Source organism: Melanotaenia boesemani, chromosome 17 (genome assembly GCF_017639745.1).
Source record: "Melanotaenia boesemani isolate fMelBoe1 chromosome 17, fMelBoe1.pri, whole genome shotgun sequence".
NCBI classification, from domain to species: domain Eukaryota; kingdom Metazoa; phylum Chordata; class Actinopteri; order Atheriniformes; family Melanotaeniidae; genus Melanotaenia; species Melanotaenia boesemani.
The window spans coordinates 31,521,880-31,542,375 of NC_055698.1; positions in this window are offsets into that span (position 1 = coordinate 31,521,880).

Consider the following 20,496-nt stretch of genomic DNA (forward strand, 5'->3'; position numbering starts at 1 on the left):
TGCTGTGCTGGTTAAACCAGACCACGTTGGTACTAAGGGGCCCAAAGTGGGCCAAGAAAACCTCCCCCCACCATTACACCAGCAGCAGCCTGAAGCGTTGATCCAAGGCAGGATGGATCCATGTTTTCATGATGTTTCCAGCAGATTCTGAGCCGAGCATCTGAATGTGGAGCTGAAATGGAGACTCATCAGACCAACAACGTTTCTCCATCTTCTATTGTCCAGTGTTGGTGAGTGTGTGTGAATTGTAGCCTCAGTTTCCTGTTCTTAACTGGCAGGAGGCACCCGGTGTGTCTTCTGCTGCATCCTGGTCCAGACAACTGCTGCTCTGGATATTTTCTCTTCTTCAGACCATCTCTGGAAACCCTGGAGATGGTTGTGGGTGAAAATCCCAGTAAATACTCAGACCAACAACCATGCCACGTTCAAAGTCTCTTAAATCCCCTTTCTTTCTCATTCTGATGCTCAGTTTGAACTTCAGGAAGTCGTCTTCACCACGTCTACATGACTACATGCTGCCGTGTGATTGGCTGGTTGGATATTTGTGTTAACAGGAAGTTGATCAGGTGAAGCTGATGAAATGCATGGTGGATGCACATATTAAATCAATGCTTTGTGTGGCTTGAAAATGATGATGATGTTCGCATCACTTCACTGCAAAATGACTATTGATGGAAAATATTTTTTCTTTTCAGATTTGTTTAGTTTTCCTTCCTACTTGCCAGTTTAGCTGCAGCAGTTTAAGAAAAGCAGTCACAAACTTTGACCTCTCCTCCTCTGTGTTTAACTACAGCTCATGGAAACTTCTGGTGGAGATTTTCTTCCTGGTTCTGGTTCTGATGAAGTTTTTCCTTCCTGGTTCTGGTTCTGATGGAGATTTTTCTTCCTGGTTCTGGTTCTGTGGAAGTTTTTCCTTCCTGGTTCTGGTGGAGATTTTTCTTCCTGGTTCTGATGGAGTTTTCCCTTCCTGGTTCTGGTTCTGATGGAGATTTTTCTTCCTGGTTCTGGTTCTGATGAAGTTTTTCCTTCCTGGTTCTGGTGGAGATTTTTCTTCCTGGTTCTGATGAAGTTTTTCCTTCCTGGTTCTGGTTCTGATGGAGATTTTTCTTCCTGGTTCTGGTTCTGATGAAGTTTTTCCTTCCTGATTCTGGTGGAGATTTTTCTTCCTGGTTCTGATGGAGTTTTCCCTTCCTGGTTCTGGTTCTGATGGAGATTTTTCTTCCTGGTTCTGATGAAGTTTTTCCTTCCTGGTTCTGGTGGAGATTTTTCTTCCTGGTTCTGATGAAGTTTTTCCTTCCTGGTTCTGGTTCTGATGGAGATTTTTCTTCCTGGTTCTGGTTCTGATGAAGTTTTTCCTTCCTGGTTCTGGTGGAGATTTTTCTTCCTGGTTCTGATGAAGTTTTTCTTTCCTGGTTCTGGTTCTGATGGAGATTTTTCTTCCTGGTTCTGGTTCTGATGAAGTTTTTCCTTCCTGGTTCTGGTGGAGATTTTTCTTCCTGGTTCTGATGGAGTTTTCCCTTCCTGGTTCTGGTTCTGATGGAGATTTTTCTTCCTGGTTCTGGTTCTGATGAAGTTTTTCCTTCCTGGTTCTGGTGGAGATTTTTCTTCCTGGTTCTGATGAAGTTTTTCCTTCCTGGTTCTGGTTCTGATGGAGATTTTTCTTCCTGGTTCTGGTTCTGATGAAGTTTTTCCTTCCTGGTTCTGGTGGAGATTTTTCTTCCTGGTTCTGATGGAGTTTTCCCTTCCTGGTTCTGGTTCTGATGGAGATTTTTCTTCCTGGTTCTGGTTCTGATGAAGTTTTCCCTTCCTGGTTCTGGTTCTGGTGGAGATTTTCTTCCTGGTTCTAATGGAGTTTTCCCTTCCTGGTTCTGGTTCTGATGGAGATTTTTCCTTCCTGGTTCTGGTTCTGATGAAGTTTTCCCTTCCTGGTTCTGGTTCTGATGGAGATTTTTCTTCCTGGTTCTGGTTCTGATGAAGTTTCCCTTCCTGGTTCTGGTTCTGGTGGAGATTTTCTTCCTGGTTCTGATGGAGTTTTCCCTTCCTGGTTCTGGTTCTGATGGAGATTTTTCCTTCCTGGTTCTGGTTCTGATGGAGTTTTCCCTTCCTGGTTCTGGTTCTGATGGAGATTTTTCCTTCCTGGTTCTGGTTCTGATGAAGTTTTCCCTTCCTGGTTCTGATGGAGATTTTTCTTCCTGGTTCTGCTTCTGATGGAGTTTTCCCTTCCTGGTTCTGGTTCTGGTGGAGATTTTCTTCCTGGTTCTGATGGAGTTTTCCCTTCCTGGTTCTGGTTCTGATGGAGTTTTTCCTTCCTGGTTCTGGTGGAGATTTTTCTTCCTGGTTCTGATGGAGTTTTCCCTTCCTGGTTCTGGTTCTGATGGAGATTTTTCTTCCTGGTTCTGGTTCTGATGAAGTTTTCCCTTCCTGGTTCTGGTTCTGGTGGAGATTTTCTTTCTGGTTCTGATGGAGTTTTCCCTTCCTGGTTCTGGTTCTGATGGAGATTTTTCCTTCCTGGTTCTGGTTCTGATGAAGTTTTCCCTTCCTGGTTCTGGTTCTGGTCGAGATTTTCTTTCTGGTTCTGATGGAGTTTTCCCTTCCTGGTTCTGGTTCTGATGAAGTTTTTCCTTCCTGGTTCTGGTTCTGATGAAGTTTTTCCTTCCTGGTTCTGGTTCTGATGGAGATTTTTCTTCCTGGTTCTGGTTCTGATGAAGTTTTTCCGTCCTGGTTCTGGTTCTGATGGAGTTTTTTCTTCCTGGTTCTGGTTCTGATGGAGTTTTTTCTTCCTGGTTCTGGTTCTGATGGAGGTTTCCTCTCCACTGCCACCTTGTTTAGGATGGAGGACTGAATCAAAGATTAGCTTTAATCCATTCTAATTTGGCTTTGCATAAACACAGTTATTGTGAACTGGATTTATGTGGATTATGTTGTCAATCTGATTGAGTTATAATCAGATTGGACTGGTGCTACTGGTGCTACACAAATAAATATCCCAGCTGTGCCTTCATCACCTCTGAGATACTGATGGCGAGAGATTATTGACTGGGATTTAGGATTAATTTCTTCCTTTAGAATGAAAGTGAGGACTTATTCCCCTTTATGTCCAATTTTTGCACCAGTAAAGCATCGGAGTCCATGTTACTGGCATCTATACTACAACTGTTTAATGAATCTTGTTTAGTTTACGGACATATGGATGGTTAAGCTGCTCATATACAGTTCACACTTTCTGCTGCACTGATTTAACCTGGATCTTCACCAACTGAGAAGCCAATTCCGTAAATTTTCTTTATGTTAAAGACAGAAGAAAGACAAATAAAGGCAATCTGAAATGAACAAAAAGATATGCAGTGACCTGTAGTTGCTTCTCTGCACAACACTGTGGAGGAGGGAAACTCTCCTCCACACCAACTGTGCAGAAACTGGGCTGAGAATGGTGCTGATGCTGCCAACTCCTGCTTTATTTACTCGCTTGTGCTTCCAGCTCTGAGGCTGCCAGCCCTCCATCCTCAGCAACAGGTTGAGCTGGACGGCAGGGAGTTGCATAATGTCGCCCCCTCTCCTCCAGCGATTGCCATCATCTCCCAGAAAAGAAGAATTTTGTCTTGTTTTAATGAGTTTTAGGCATCTCAACACATTGTAGTAAGATGTTCTTTGCAGGTCTGACATGGTGAAAGTGTAATTTCTTCTGTTTTTAACCCATCATAACCAGGAGTAACATACATGCTTTTACAGAAAGTAATTTATATATTTAGAGATACTGATAAATGAAACATTAAAAGTTCAACCTTACAAATGACATGTTTTTCGTTTCTTGGGAGAGTTTTCAGAAAACATTCAGCTGTCTTCAAATAAAGCATTAGATGTGAATGGGTTAGTGTTCGGTCAAAATAAAGAGACTATCTGTCAAATCCACTTTATATGCAATTAATTTATTCGCACATGATCACATCTGAGCTGACTTGATTACATCACTGAAATCCTGCAGGAATGGAGCGATAGCAGCCACAGAAAAGAAGGGGAAGAGTTCTACTGCCATCTGGAGGATGAATCCGATAGACACAGTTTCACTTGAATTATCAGTAAATATCAAGAGAAGGTCTGAAGTGTCGGATCTGCGACCGTATGGAGACACTGTCAGGATTATGTCCCTGAACCAGATGATGTTCCAGATGTGCCAAAGTCATGATGAAACTTTCTTCACTTTGCTCCAACACAGGAAACAGCTGCAACAGCTGAAAACAAGCAACTGGTTTCAGGGGCAGATTTAATCATTTAATTAAATCAAATCAAACTTTATTTATATAGCAAATTTCAGACAAAAGTAATTCAAAGTGCCTGAAAAAAGCAACCAGGCATAAACATAAACATATAATGGAAACATGGAAGACAAATACAAGTTAAAGAATATAAAAACATACAAAAATAAAGACTAGTTAAATGCAAAAACAAAAAGAGGTTTTAAGAAGTGAAGTTCCTGACCCGCAGTTCTGTGGGAGCCTATTCCAAATGTTTGATTTTAACTCTGGGAATATAAAGCAAGCCTGTACCTGATGGTCTACGCTGCCTGGAAGGTTCATAGTATGCCAGGTCTACCCCTCATTGGTTTAGAGCTTTAAGAACCAGCAGCAGAGTTTTTAAATTAACTCTGGACAGGGATCCAGTGTAAAGACCACAGAAAAGGAGAGAAATGATTCACCTTTCTGGTGTTGGTAACAACTCAAGCAGCAGCGTTCTGGATCAACTGCAACTGTCTGATCCACATTGGTGGTAAACCTGTGAATAGACTGTTACAGTCATCCAGTAAATGCAACCTGTTTTCCCTAATCATTCTGACGCATCATTCCTTTAATCCTGGAACAATTCTTCAGGTGAAACAATTTGTTTAAGTGTAAAATTCAGGTCAGAATTCAGAATAACTCCCAAATTTCTGGCTTGCTTTGCTCTTCCCAAAAGATCCAGAATCCAGGACAGAGAAAAGCAACAGCATCAGCTGCTTAATCGAAACAAAAATACATGACATCCAGCTGCTACACCCGTACAAAAACACAACAGAAAATGACCCACAGCCTCTGCAAGAAGACAATCATTGGGAGCACCTATAACAAGACAGACAAGCTAAAAAAACAAACAAATAAAAAAAAAAACAGGATCATAGCAAACAAAACATCTACAAGACATAGAAATAAACAAAAACATAATTCTAGAGGCTGCATGGTGATGGTTCAAGCCTCAGCTGGGGAGGAGTTTGAACCATGACCTGTCTGTGTGGAGTTTGCATATTCTACCTGTGAGTTCTCTCCAGGTACTCTGGGTTTCTCTCAGCATCTAATGACATGTATGTTAGATTAATTGGTCACTATAACTTCTCCCTATGAGTGAGGGTGAGAGGTTGTTTGTCTGTCTGTGTTGGTCCTGCGATGGACTAGCGACCTGTCCAGGGTGTACTTGCCTCTCACCTAATAATGGCTGGGATAGGATCCAGCCCCCCCAGCAACCCTTAATTGGACAAAGCTTTATAAAAAAATTAATCAATGAATATCTGAAGAAAGTGGACACATCCATAAATTGATTTGACTGTAGCACAAATTGAAGCTTTGCATGGGACTAGAGTCCCATGGTGAGACAGAAATATAGAGCCGAGTGTCATCAGCAAAATTATGATCAGGTATTTTGTTTGTTTCCATGATCTGAGCTAATGGGAGCATGTAGATGTTAAACAATGGGGGGCCCAAGGTGGAGCCTAGGCGAACTCCATATGTCATCTTTGTTTGAGTGAATCTAAAATTCCTAAACAATACAAAGTACTTCCTGTCTTCAAAGCTAAAACTAATTCAGAACCAAACCATAGATTTCCAACCAATTTTCCAGTCGGTCTAGTAGGATGTTCTGGTCAACTGTGACAACTGTGAAAAACAGCACTGAGATCTAACAAAACTAAAGCTGAACGTCTGCTGCTGTCTTTGTTTAGATGGATGTTGTATAAGACTTTGATGAATGAAAGGCACTATATAAATAAATTAGCCTTGCCATTAGCAAAAACAGGCTTCCCATAAAGAATTTAAGGCCTAACAAACCCTGGTGGAGTTAATTTCTCAGACATGTCAGAGCTCCTCTAAAACCTCTGTAGCGAAGAAGTCTGATAACAGCACCAACGATAAGATGCATTAATTCTGTGTGTAAAACCACTAAAGTACAGAGTAATAATCCCTAAACTGCTACAAAGCATTGGTGCAGGAAAGCTAAAAAAAACTGGTGGTGTATAATTATTTTTCTGTCAGATTTATTTTGAGGAAGAGAAGGAAAGCAAAGGAGACAAATCTGCAGAAATGCAACAGATTAAGCTGAGCTCAAGGATGTGATGGTGCCTGAGCTCACAAACTGTTTACCACCATCGGCTTCCACACAATGATGCTCAGTTTGAAGAAAATATCATCATTAGAAGAGGCAAAATGAAAATACCTTCTGGGTAGAGTGAGACGATGACAGCAGTTGCATGTACGATGTACTGCCAGGACATATATCACTGTGCCATCACCTGCTTCCGCTGAGCTATAAACCATAAATACGGCCATGTCTTTGGAGTTTTACTGCTGCTGCACAAAACACAAACTTAACTCTGAATTGAGCTGTAAATGAAAATATACTGTATGCTGCGTAAGTCCTGATCCTGCTTCATGCCTTTTCATTTCGCTTCCAGCAGTCAGACTTTATCTTTTAAAGTGGTCCTGATCAGCTTTCCAGCTTTCTGAAGGTCTTTCAAAGTTTTTCTTTGGACACTTTCTGCCTTTTCCCTCATTTTCAGTCCAGTCTTTGTACCTGACCATTTCCAAAGGATTAAAAAGGGAATAAAAGGGATGAACCAGTGTTGGCTCAACATATAACAGCTTATAACCCTTTTTAAATTGGATCTTTATGCTCTTTGTTACCAGCAGCCTGTCACAAAGACGGATAATTTGTTCCCATTTCTTTAGTTTCATGTGTGAAAACCAGCAAAGATCCGACAGTCTGACAGACAGAAAACAGGATTTCAGCAGCAAAACGGGGATTCCCAAACAGCTGTTAGCTGGAAACTTGGTATATCTCAGCATGAAGGCAGAAACTGGACACGAGGAGGCCAAAAGAAGAGTCAGGACTAAAACCTATCTACAGTAGTTCTGGACCTGAAATCTACAGGATCTACAGGTGATGCCCTGGAGAAACTGGAACAAATCCAGGAAAGACCTGAACCAGGATTTGAGAGATGCATCTGAACCTTCAGTTGATCCATCCACTGTTGGCTGAAGCCTCATCGCAAGCAAGCATTTATGCCATCGCTTGACTACGGAGATGTTTTGTACATGAATGCCACAACCAGATGTCTGTAATCTAGACATCAAACTCTGGCCCCTGAGGGCCGGCATCCTTCTGGTTTTTGTTGTTTCCATGCTACAACACCTGACTCAGTCATTGTGGAGAACTTGACAACAAGCTGTTGGATCCATTTGACTTGAATCAGGCGTGTTGGAGCAGAGAAACAACTAAAACCTGCAGGATAGCAGCCTTTGAGGGCCGGAGTTTGACCACTCCCCTCAGACTGTTTATCATAATGCTTCATGTTTTATAACTGGTTGTAGTCGTCTCACTCACCATTGTGACTTGTACCGCAAGGCCAAGTGGTCCTCTGAGTTCCCATAGATATGCCCACTGGTTCTTACTGATATATCAAAGGGCCGATAGTCATTGTGGCCTATGTGCGTGTGATATTTATCATTTGAATGTCCCAGAGTCCGGAGTGAACTGGGAAAATGAGCTTGTAGTTTTGCCTCTCCTATGGTCGGGAACACTTTAAAAACTGAGCTGAAAATGTCGGATTTTATTTGTGGAGGAAAACAATTCACCAAGAGTCTAGATGAGAAAAATCCACTCATGAGTTTTATTAAAAGTCTTATGCAAAAGGAGAGATCACACAGTGTCACACGAGCTTCAGAATGAGCTCTAACTGAACAGAGGAAGTCTCCAACTTTCTACAGGGACTGGGAAAAGGGAGGAAGTTCCAGCTGGGAGGAGGGGGGAATCAAAACTTATGTGCTTGAGGTTGTTTTTATTTTTGTGCAAAGAGTTGTCTGAACATTTTAATTCATCTGCAAGCAGAAATAGTTTCCCTGGTGCAGAAGTCAAATATCTGCTCCCATGAAGTGGAAGTTGTCTTTGCACATAATTATCTTTAAACATGCTGAGCTTCTAACCATACAGACTGATTAGCATGACGACATCTTGACTTATAAACTTTTCATCACACATTTCAGGCTTTTTGTTCCTACTTTCCAGATTACACGAATCTTTTGAGCAGTGCCTGTGTTTTTAATAGCTGCTGAACTTAACTACTTGCATCATAACAATCTATCATTTCAGCTGCTGCACATTGAGACATGTTATTCTGTCTGAAATTTGCTGAATTTTTGGTTGCTTAAATTATATTTGATTGGTATAAGGTACCTTGCAGTTTTATTTTCTTTTTATGATTTGTGCTGCTGTCCTCTTGGTCTCAATCTGGTTAAATAAAGGTTTAAGAGAAATTTAAAAAAGATTGTAATGAAGAATAAAGCTGCTCAGAACACATCTTCACCTTAGGACTTTTAGAATTGGACTGACTCTGGTTCTGACTTAGATACTAGATTTACATGTTTGCATGTTTCATTAAATGACTGCAATAATTCCTGTTTTCATGGAAAGAAATAAAGAAATAAGGAAATGGAACAGTGGGGAAAATCTCTGTGGATGTAATAACTTACAGATGACATAAATGTGCTTTAAAGTATTAAACTGATTTACTGAGACGGTGGCAGGTCATTTTAAAGGAAATCAGTGTGAGCTCACTGAGACTTGTGTCTTACACACACACATGCATAACTCAAGGTCAGCCATAAACAAGCTGCCTCCTGCTCCCACCTCCTTTATTAAATAATAAGTACACTGTGGAGTAGTTTTGTGTGTAACCTGAAGCAACAGAAAGCACCTAATCAGGTAGCTTTCTGTCTTTGTCAGGCTCTGAATCAATCACACACACACACACACACACACACACACACACACACACACACACACACACACACACACACACACACACACACACACACACACACACACAGTCTGCTCGTGAAATGAAAGGAGAACAAAGATTTGAATGTTGTGTAATAAATGTTTGCAGGATAATATATTTTATTGGGAAAGAATAATTATATTAACAGGTAAGAAACGAAGAAAAAAAAAGATGAATGAACCACTTGACTCCCTGGTTGATGTTCTTTTATTTGTAACAGAGTGAAGAAAATAGATCCAGCTCTGAGAAATGTATTCATTCTTCTCTGCAAGATTTTGTCTTTGTAGTGATTAAAAGTTTTGGATGAACACGCACCCACAGGCAAATATACAGTAAAATATATATATATTTAATATATATAAATAAATCGGTGGTACATCCCATGAGGGGGTCTTGTCCTCCTGTGATGGTTCCGCCATTTCATTCTCCTTCAGGTTCCATTTACTGACGCATTCACTCAGTGCTTCATCGATGGAGGCCATCTTCCTGATATATTCATGGAGCTTGGATCTTTTATCTTGGATAGTGGCCCTGATGCACACAAGTCCTCGGTCTCCCTCTTCATGCTTAGTTCTTAGCCTCTGGACACTGGATTTGGGGTGGAACCCTCCATGCATGGTGAACAACTTCCGTGCTTTAACATCTGTGGTCTGATCTTCCCCCTTTGGCAGCTTATTATCCCAGCAGGACAGCTGATCACTGGCAGGGAAGAGCTGTTAATTGCCCAGATCTTGTTCTCTCCATTGAGCTGACTTCTCAGGACTTGCCTTACTTGTTGCAGATATTTGACTGTGGCAGCTTTCCTTGTGGCTTCTTTGTGGTTTCCATTTGCTTGTGGTATGCCAAGGTACTTGTACTTCTCCTCAGCATCTGTTATTCTGCCCTTTGGGAGTGCAATGCCCTCTGTATGGACCACCTTCCCTTTCTTTGTTACCATTCGGACACATTTCTCCAGTCTGAATGACATTCTGATGTCCCTGCTGTAGATCCTGGTGGTGTGGATCAGTGATTCAATGTTTTGCTCATTCTTAGCGTACAGCTTGATGTCATCCATGTAGACGAGGTGACTGATGGTGGCCCCATTTCTGAGTCGGTAGCCATAGCCAGACTGTTGATTAATTGGCTGAGGGTGTTGAGGTCTATGCAGAACAGCAACGGGGACAGTGCAGCTCCTTGGTATACACATGTGATGGCGACCTGTGCAACTGGCTCGAAGTTGGCCTCCAGGGTGGTCTGCCACAGCCTCACTGAGTTTGCAATGAAGGCTCTTGGAGTGATGTTGATCTTATACAGCTTCAGGTGTTCTAGGATCTGTCTGTGGCATTGAGTCATAGGCTTTCTGGTAGTCAGTCCAGCCAGTGCACAAAGGTCTGTCTGATTTTGCAGTCTCAGATGACATTTCTGTTAACCAGCAGCTGGTGTTTGGGTCCTCTGGTACATTTACCAATGCCTTTCTGTGTCTCTGTCATGTGATTGATCCACGTGCCCACTTATCTTAGTCGCTACGAGACAGGTTATTGGCCGATAGTTGGATGGGAGTGTTCCCTTCGGGGATCTTTCAGTACCAGCACCACCAACATGTTTAACATTTGGTTATCAGGGTTAGGAATGAAGAATGGTTAGAGGCTGATGCTACAGTATCAATATCCTGAATATAAAATTTAAAGGTCCAGTGTTAAAGAAATGCTCACATCTTGGTAAAGATGGGCATAGTAATGACTTGATGTACGATGGCTGTCAGTGACCAAACTTCTTCCAGACATAAACATATTTAATCAAGCAATTCCGGACCTGCAGATTTTAAGCTTCACACTCAGAGTTGTTTGTCCTTTCAGAGACACCATAGTAAAGATGGTAGCACGAATGTGGCAGCTGCCATGTATGTGCACTCATGGCAAGTAGATAGAAATGGCTCTTTTTATGAGAATAAAAACAACTTATTTTAGAAAAGTGATTAGAGACCAACAGAAACTGTTTTTAGATGATATTTTAAATTTTCCTGTCACTGACCTTTGGTCATTTATTTATTTATTTATTTGAGCGGGACAGTGCATGTTAATGAACAGACAGGCTTATACAGCATGAATGTAAACATACCGGATTATAGCAAATGCTAATTTCCATCCGTTGTCCCGGGGATTTGGGGGGAATGGGAGAACAATATAATATAGAAACAATTTGTATTTACAAACTAATATAAAAATACACGTTCTTATATCTAAAACAGTACATTCACATGCACAATTACCAACACTCATACTTAACCAAATTCAATATCACTACATACTTACACCTGCACAATACTTACACATACACAATTACAAACACTCATACTTATTTTTACATGCTGCATCTTTAAGGTCTGTGCAGGAAGTGAGAAATTACCCTTGTGATTGTGTTTAGCTTTACTTCCTGTCATTCTCACTCACCTGGCTGTAGTTGACTGATTACTACACACCTGACATTCTTTCTCATCAGTTCCCCCTACTGACTGCTTCCCTCTCAGCCTGTCCTATTTACTGTTCAGACTTTATGTTTTGTTTGGACCACCTGCTGTTCATCCTGTAAGTTTTCTTTTTCCTAGTTCTTTACCTACTCCCTGCCAGTGTTCATCTTTTGAATCCTAGTCCAGCTTTAAAAATGACAGCTAACCACTATCCCAGAGTGCTGAATTTCACACTCTTCTGGCTCTGAAACAGGATCATTCTCAAATCTTAAAAAACTGGATTCAAATGAAAATGTCTCAGAAACAGTTACTCAGACAACAACAAGTAAATGCACAGATTTGTCTCCGCATGCAGGCCGATGGGATGAGGAGTCCATCTCTGCCTCCTGCAGTTAAGCTGAAGACGTGATGTCAAAGAAAAATGCTTGTTTGATGTTTGTAGGATTTTCAGTTTCTGTATTTACCTTTTTAAACCTCATCCAAACTATGCTTGAAGAAGTGCTGAGCGAGAGGAATTCAGCTTAGCTTTAAACCACCGCTCGCATCAGCTCTTTCTGAAAAGTGACCAGGCAGCATGCAAACATGATTTGCGTGCGTGCATCCCGTCATGGCTGCTCTGTCTGGTCAGAGTCCTGCTCCCAGCCCTGCTACAAGGCCGCCTGACTCACTGGTCTCTTCCTGAGTGCCTCTTTCCATGTGTCCTAGTCTAACCTTGGACCGGCTTCTTCGCCTCTGCTGCTGGCTTCCCATCAGCTATTCTTAGCTACGCTTCACAGCACATCAGTCAGAGTAAAATGCCACACTTCACCGGATGGCGTAAATAAAGGGGCCTGCTGGTTGGGAGCATCTCTGGAGGAAATGACAAATCACTTTAGATCATAAACAAGAGAGTGGCAGTGTTATGAAGGAAGTGTCTCATGGGGATCGTCTGGTGGTTTTCCTTCTGACGGCGATGGAGCAGAGTAGTTACAGGCCTCCATCTTTGTGGACATTGGCTGTAATTTCTCTGCACTGAATGGCAGTGTTAGAGGGAGATAACTTTCCACTGCAAACCTCAGGCAAACATGTTAGAACGACATGCTGTCTCACACACAGGCCCTGCAGGTGGAGGAGATCCTTCTCAAGTCCTGCATGTAACCTCCTGTTTGCCTTATTTTTTAAATTTCATGCTGTTTTCTTTGGAAATGGAAATTCATGTTACACAAAAATAATGCAAACATGAATGAAAGTCCTGGTCTGTTTGACAGTTTGTTTGTACAAATTGAACTAATGAAGCAGCATCCCCTCCAGCTGCATGTGCACCATATCGTGCTGCATGTTTTAACTCTGGGCTGATGGTGCAGAGACCTCAGGTCCTGTTGGCTCTGAGTCCTCTGGCATGTGTGTTCCACTTCCAGTTTTCTGGCTGTCAAACTGTTTAGAAGAACAAAAACGGTCAAGCCTTTCAGACAAGTAATGCTGTAATGGTTTCAAGGCTTTACCTACAATAATTACCTGCAGTGGGCGGTGTTTCATTTCCTTAACATCTGAGCCAAATGAAGAAAAGTCTGACCTGCAGCTTCTGCAGGTCAGACTTTTTGTTAGCTTGACTTTATGAGAACTGTGGAAAGGCTTGAAGATTCAGGGTAAACTTTGTCTCTGGGGGGGACAGTTTGTTCAACATGCCACATACCGTACAATGAACACCTTTTACATGAGAGGACAAGCTGAAACAGCTGAAATCATCATATGATATAACAACTAGTAAAAACAGATATGGAACTGTTATGTGTTAACACATACTGCATGACATAATTTGGCCTAGGAGGCAAATTTTGGAAAAGTTGTTGAGCAATAGGTCTAAAATGCATTTCACACAAAATCCTAAAACTCTCTTCCCATCTCCTCTCACTCAGAAACTATTTATTCAAATGAAAGCAAACATAATAAATTGGATGGACAGAAATATTTATTTGAAGGGACAATAGCAATGTTCTCTGGTACTTTAACACACAGTTAAGGAAAATAAAGACAGCACACACATGGGAGATGGATACATCATTCAGAGGGACACATTCCTGGAACAAGATACATGAAACCATTAAGAAAACTAAGAATTATTAATAATTTAAAACAGCCTTAAGCAATGGTTTAACACACACTAGCAATGAACCCACTCTGCATAACACTGATAGTGGCTATTTTTTTTCTTTTTTTTTAGATTTTTAGACACTTTTTAATCCGCAACCTTGTGATGTAAATTTGTTCTGTTCTGTTCCTTTATTGTGTTATGTTTTCTGTATGTTATGTCATTGTACTTTATTGTTTTAAGTCCATCTACATGTCTCGGGACTAAAGATGGAAATTGGCTATAATCTTGCATATTTACATGAGAATGAAATTAAAATTAAAATTAAAATTAAAATTAAAATTAAAATTAAAATTAAAACAGTAAATTGTTTTGTGGTAAATATTTAAGCGTCTTCCAACCCTCTCTCTCTTTATCTCTTATCTATCTTTATCTCATTCTAATCAAGTGCTTACAGGAATGTTATCATTCACATTGTATTAAAAACACCTATGAAACAAAATCAAATTTGTTTTTTCAAGTAAAATTTTTCCTTTTCAATATGATTCAAATCATTTTGTTTAAGTAAACGATTTCGGTTTCATGATAGAAGTTAAAAACATTAAAATTGGGGATAAAGATTCATTGAGGGATGTTGGAACCTTGTTATTGTTGTCATATAAAAGAAGACATGTATTTAATTTGTTTAATCAATGCATACTGACAAACATGATATTTCTGTCTGCTCTTACTGGTTGCTGGTGGGTTCAGACCAGGTCTGGTACTGGGAGCAGGTCAACCAGTCAGCTGCAGCTGGTCCAGCTCTGCAGAAAATGACAGCTGGTGAGTGAGAACTGACTTCTGTTTTGTCTTTTACACCTGTTATAGATCTAATTAAACTTGTTTTAAAGAGATAATGATTTTTAATATATGCATCACATTCAAGAATTTTTAATTCTTTGATAAAAATGATGAGAATTATGTTGATTTTTACGGTGAATTATGAGGACTCTGAAAGGTCCGTGAGGTGTTTTACATCCACATGTGTCGGTCTATTAAAGGAAACTCTGGAAACATCTCAAAGGTCATTTCTGTGTAACTTTCAGTGATTGGAGACTAAATTAAGTGAAAATCATTTTTCCTCTAAATCCAATACAAGTCTGTTACTTCTGAGCTGAAGGTGGTCCAGCTGTGATAGACTTTACATAGGTCAGAAACGTAGACCATCACAGGCTTTTACAGCCTGTGTCATTTACTCAAAGACATTATAAAAATAAATCCTCCTTTATAATTCTATTTTAAACTGAAGTCTTTATTTGGCTCTTCAACAAAATGCGGAAAATAAATAAATCAATTAATTAATAAAAATAAACTAAAATTAATTTAGCATATTTACTACAGTATTTATCACAGTCTGATGTCAAAATTGTTGTAGTGCAAAAGATATCCACTAGGGGGCAGAAGACAGCTTGTGTAAAACAGGGTTTTGACAAAGTTTTTACCATAAAGTGATGCAAAGGGTCTCAGAAACTGTACGTATCAAATATGATTAAAGAGTTAAAAGCTTTTTTTTTTATTCATTAAATATTAATGAAAATGATCATGAAGAACAATTAACCAGTAAGGAGTCCAGTAACCAGTAAGTCAGTGGCTATTTCTAATTTTAAAGTAAAACAATCCCGACAGCATTGACCAGAACAACCTGACTTTAAGTAAAACAAAATTCATGTTCTTTGGTAATTGTGAAAAAAAATACACGTGTAGACCTTTAGAAACTGAACAAGTTCATGAGAACCAGTACATCTGGATGACAGATTTTTTTTCTTTATCGTTATTTAGGCGAGTCGTTTGTCAGGGTCAGAGCATTAAAAAAATAAATAAATAAACAAATAAACACCTCTGTAAATATGCCAGATTTAGGGAGCGTTTTCATGTCTCTTCTGGACTGGAGGGCATCCGCCTGACTCTCCAGAGTGTCAACTGTTCTGGTACCAGCAGAGTCAGCAATCATCCCAGAAACATCTGTCCCTGAGCAGCTGTTACCACGACTGGTTGCGCCCTAAGAAAGTCGTGCAGCAGTTACTGCCAATGCAAGGGAAAAACATGAGCAGGAACTGATTTTGGGTTTCGGTTCTTCATGCACTGATAAAATCCACTCGGAGGCTGAAGGATGATTCTGATATCCAACTCCAGAAGGAAGTTTATTTCCACATGTTTTTGGGAAAGTGGAGCTGCAGACGCAGATGTGCTGAATCAGATGAATTAAGAGGGAGATTCAGATCTGGAGGCAGAGCAAACCACAAACTCAGCAGGACTAAAGAAAGATGAGTCCACAGAACTAAATCCCAGCATCAGCCTGCCAACTTCCTTACCATAACAAGCTGAGAGCACTCAGCATCACTCAGCTCAGACAGGGGGGGTAAGCTGCAACTGCTTCCTTATAACCAAACTGGAGAAAAGAGCCATTAATCTCAGCATGTGGAGTTTGGTTGAATTGTCTTTAGGATGGTTCCTTACAGAAAAACAAGCTGGAAGCATCTGAGCAGCAGCAGTGCTGAGAGCTGTCTGAAAACTTTGGAAAGGAGCATCAGAGGTTTCATCACCATCTCCCATGATTCCCTGCAGCTGCAACTTTTAAACCAACGCCTGATTAGATTCATCCAGTCATGCTCACTGATTCCTCTGGATGAATTTCAGCCGTCTGTGACAGCTGCATCTTTCACTTGTCTGCCTCCTCGTTTCGTTTCTTCAATCTTCATCCTTCACAGTAAAGTCATGTTTTATATTAAACCTATAGTACAAACACAACACATTTAAGGAATGATGCAACAACATGAGATTGCGATGAACCAAACATCCGAATATTTGTCCTTTCAGTGCTGTAGATCTCCACAGCTGAGAGTCGGTGTGTGTTTGTCCTTTTTGACTTTGTGTTTGTTTGCACAGCTTCCTGACCTCTTTATGAGGTGCTAGTTGGACCCGGTTGGATCCTCTTTTATGTTGTTGCTTATAGCTCTGAATGAAGAGGTCGACTGAGACCGTTTCAACTGCATATTTATCAGTTTGGTAACTTTTAGGCAGATGGACTAAATGAAGTGTGTGTACTCTTTATCATGTTTTAATAAATCAATCTAACTTCTTTTATATAGCACTTTTCATACAGAGGATGCATCACAATGATCTTCACATGTTAAAAAACATAATGCACACACATTGTCATGCTTACACAGACCAAGAACAGTGTGTCAGAAGCAGTCAGTCTCTAGTAAAAATGTCCAGTTTAACTGATGTTTAGGTTGAAACTGTGGGGTCCTCAATTTAGCAGGTTAAGGAAATACCGGCGTAAATTAAAGTTTGGTAAGATCGTGATCATGAAAAAATAAAATAATAAAGGTTTTAGGAAACTAAATGTGCTCTAAAATAATAAGAAATATTGTTGGGCAAAAAAACTTTATAGAATCAGATTATCAACATAAAGGTTGAGAATAAAATCTGTACAAAGACATAAAATTACATATTTAATTAAGTTTCAGTGGAATAAAAGGAAAATGTCTAAATATTAGATGATCTGAGGGTTCGTCTAATATTTAGAATGTCTAAAAGATGAGGAGACCCAAGACATTAAAATGTAATAAAGGGACCTTAAAATGGACTCTGAAGTGGACTGGAAGCCAGTGGAAAGACTCTAGGACAGGGATCTTCAACCTGGTGTCCTGCAGGTTTTAGAAGTTTGCTGCGCAGCAGGAAACTTCTAAAACCTGCAGGACACCAGCTCTTGAAGACCGGAAGTGAGGGTCCGTGCTGTAGGATGGGAGAGATGTGGGGTCTCTGGTCCCTGTTAGCAGACGTGCTGCTCTAATCTAATTTTACAGGAAAGCGTTACTCCAGCTGTTTCCCTGAACACAGTGAATCCTTGTTATGGCTTCGTACCAACAGATTTAGTGAAATCTGGCTTCAATTCAGCAAGTCTCTCAGTTATCCAGAACTTAAATGCATCGGTAAAAAGCAGCTATAATAATAATAATAATAATAATAATAACAATAATAATAATAATAAAAATAAAGTTCATTATTCCAGATTTATCCTGTGATTTGGTAGCTTTCTGTTTTACAGGCAGGAAGTTGCAGGTGTTTTACCGTGTCATGTTTACAGGGCAGCAGGATGTTGGAGCGGTGGACCTGCACGTTGTGCGCTCGTCTCCAGGCGGTTTAGGAGACGTGGTTGTGCTCATGTGGGCGATAACCAAGGCTGGATGTGATACTACAGGCAGTTTGAAAAGTTTCTCTCCTGCTTTACTGCCCACATTGTTAAAACTCTTTCCTCCTGCAGCGCTGTGACGAGTGTACACCCTGAATCCTGATTAGTGTGTGGAGAACAAACCTTCAGATTAGACATCACAGTCACGTGGGTGTGCAGTCCATAAAAATGACCATCCATTTGTGTACTTGCGGCAAAAATTCAGTACTTCATCTTTATGTCGATGTGTCCGTATTGCTGCTGAATTTTACCCGTTGAAAGGCTTGTCATGATCTGGTATAAGTACGAGTATTTGAGTGTGGTTGCATTGTGCATGCATGCACAGCATTTTTCTGCAATTCGCTACCCTTTTAAACTGGTTTGTGAAAGTGTGCAGCACATTTCATGTATGCTTTATGCTACATCCACAACAGAAAGGGAAAAATATTGTGATGCACTGAAAGTATATCATAATGTAGTATTTTTTATATTTTTTTTCATCAGAAATGGGAGAAAAACGATTGATTGGAAGAAAAGTGAAGTTTAAAAAATGTTTTTTTTAAGGTTGTGACTGTGAGAGGATACCATAAGACTGAGTGACATACCGGCTTTAATGTGTAGAAATGTGGAAGCTGAATGCCTGGGGCTGAGGTGAATGTGTGTGTGTGTGTGTGTAACCTGTTGGTTTTATGGTCAGGGAGACTTGATAGGTAAAGATGTTATTTTGTTTATTATGAGCACTTTGTAAGAAAAAGTGCTTTATAATTAAAGAGTAAATGACAGTCAGCAGAAAAACTAAAATTCTGATATTTTCCAGCCTGCCTGCAGACTGAACTGTCATCTTGTTGCCGTGTGGCCTTAACCATGAGGTTTATTACTATAACTGCTTCAAGCTGAACATTTTCAGTCAGCTGATTGTGAGCGAAGCAGCAGGAATCCACTGAGTGCCAACCAGAATCAGGACGACTCATTCAGGTGAACAGCAGAGCACGGGGGGGCTCTTCAACATCACCTTTGGCTACCTGCAGTGTTCTTTAAATGTTCCACTGTTGAAGGTTTCTATAAGAATCCACTGTCACCTTCCTTTTAAAATGCAGCTTGTTAGTCCCTATAAAGCTGCCAGAGTTGATGAATTTGACGGGTGGAATATCAAAGTCAAGTTTTCTTCTGGCTGCATGAAGCTTTCTGAAAAACAGGCAGAGTTGGAATTTAAAACGCAGGGGTCTTGGCTACTGTTTCTGTCTCTTTGCCAGACTTCCATGTGTGAAGGTGCATCGCAGATAAAAGAAAGATGCTGCTGCAACAAATGAGTCTGTTTTCAGACTGATGCTATCATTTAGATTTTATCCTCTGTCAGAAAATCTGATATAACCTGATTTTTCTAACTATGTTTTAAAGAATCGTTCAGTCTGAATGATCTTCAGGAAGAGGCAGCAGATGGCTTAGCTTAGCTTAGCATAAATACTGGCAACGGAAATGCAGTCAGTCTGGTTCAGTCTGGGTGACTGGAGATATAAAATAGCTTTAAAGCTTCTTATAAACCTTTGTATGTCATGGTTCATGTTTCTTCCAGGCTTCTAGTGATTGTTTCCTTAATCAGGTTAATTTGTTCCACCTGGGCTTCCTTGATTGCTCCCTATCCTCACCTGTGCTCAGCCCTACTTAAACTCACTCCAGTCTCTCCTTCCCTGCCAGATTATCGGCAGCTTTGTGCCAAGTTGAGATCCAGAGTTTGTTTTCTGCATTCCAGTTTTCTTGTTACCGACCAAGCCATGTCCCAGGATTACCCTTCCCTTCCCTTCCCATGCTTTGCCCTCGATAGGTCTTCCTCTCTTTGTGATTATCTTGACACCGACCCTCTGATCTATGACCACGGATCCTGGCCTACCCCCTTGGAAAAGTATCCTGACTTTTGCCTGCTGTGTATTACCTTTTGTCTGTTCTCTTGACCACTATCTGGATTTCGGACTTATGCTCAACCTGTCGTAGTGTTTTCAGATCCCAGAAATGAGCTGTCCTGGAATGTTTCTGCCCCACGTGACCAGACTTCCTTCCCCAGATCTGATTGCCAACCACCATCCTCTCATTCCTCACAATAAACCAACCTCTGTTTAAATGTGTGTGTGTGTGTGTGTGTGTGTGTGTGTGTGTGGCTGAATTTCCAGGGCCTCTGGGTCATCTGTTATTTCACAGGACATTTTAATGTTTCCATAAATCTTGTATCTCGGGGTATTTGAACCTCAGGCAGCTTTGGCTTCACAAAACTGCTTCTGCTGCTCAGCAGTGGGACTTGGGCTCACCAAATAATGACCCTTTAAAAAGAGATCAAGCCTTAAAACCCATTGTTTGTATGGCAATCAATAACCCATAAATCTTTTTGTTATACTCAAACAAAATTTTATTGTCATTTGTTTAAGCCTTTAATTTAACAGACATGAGTCCAAAGAGATGAGATTCTGTATCTTTGTTGGCCTCAAATATATTTAACATCATTCCGGGAAGATTATCCAACCAGTAGATTAACTGGTGACAGGTGAGGGTGTCATGACTGGGTATAAAAGAAGCATCCACCAAAGATTTAGTCTTTCCAAGAAAGGATGGTCCAAACTCAGTGGAACCACCCACTAATATTTCTCAATGACAAATTGTTAAGAGCTTTTGGTCTTTCAGCATCTACAGAGCAGAATGTT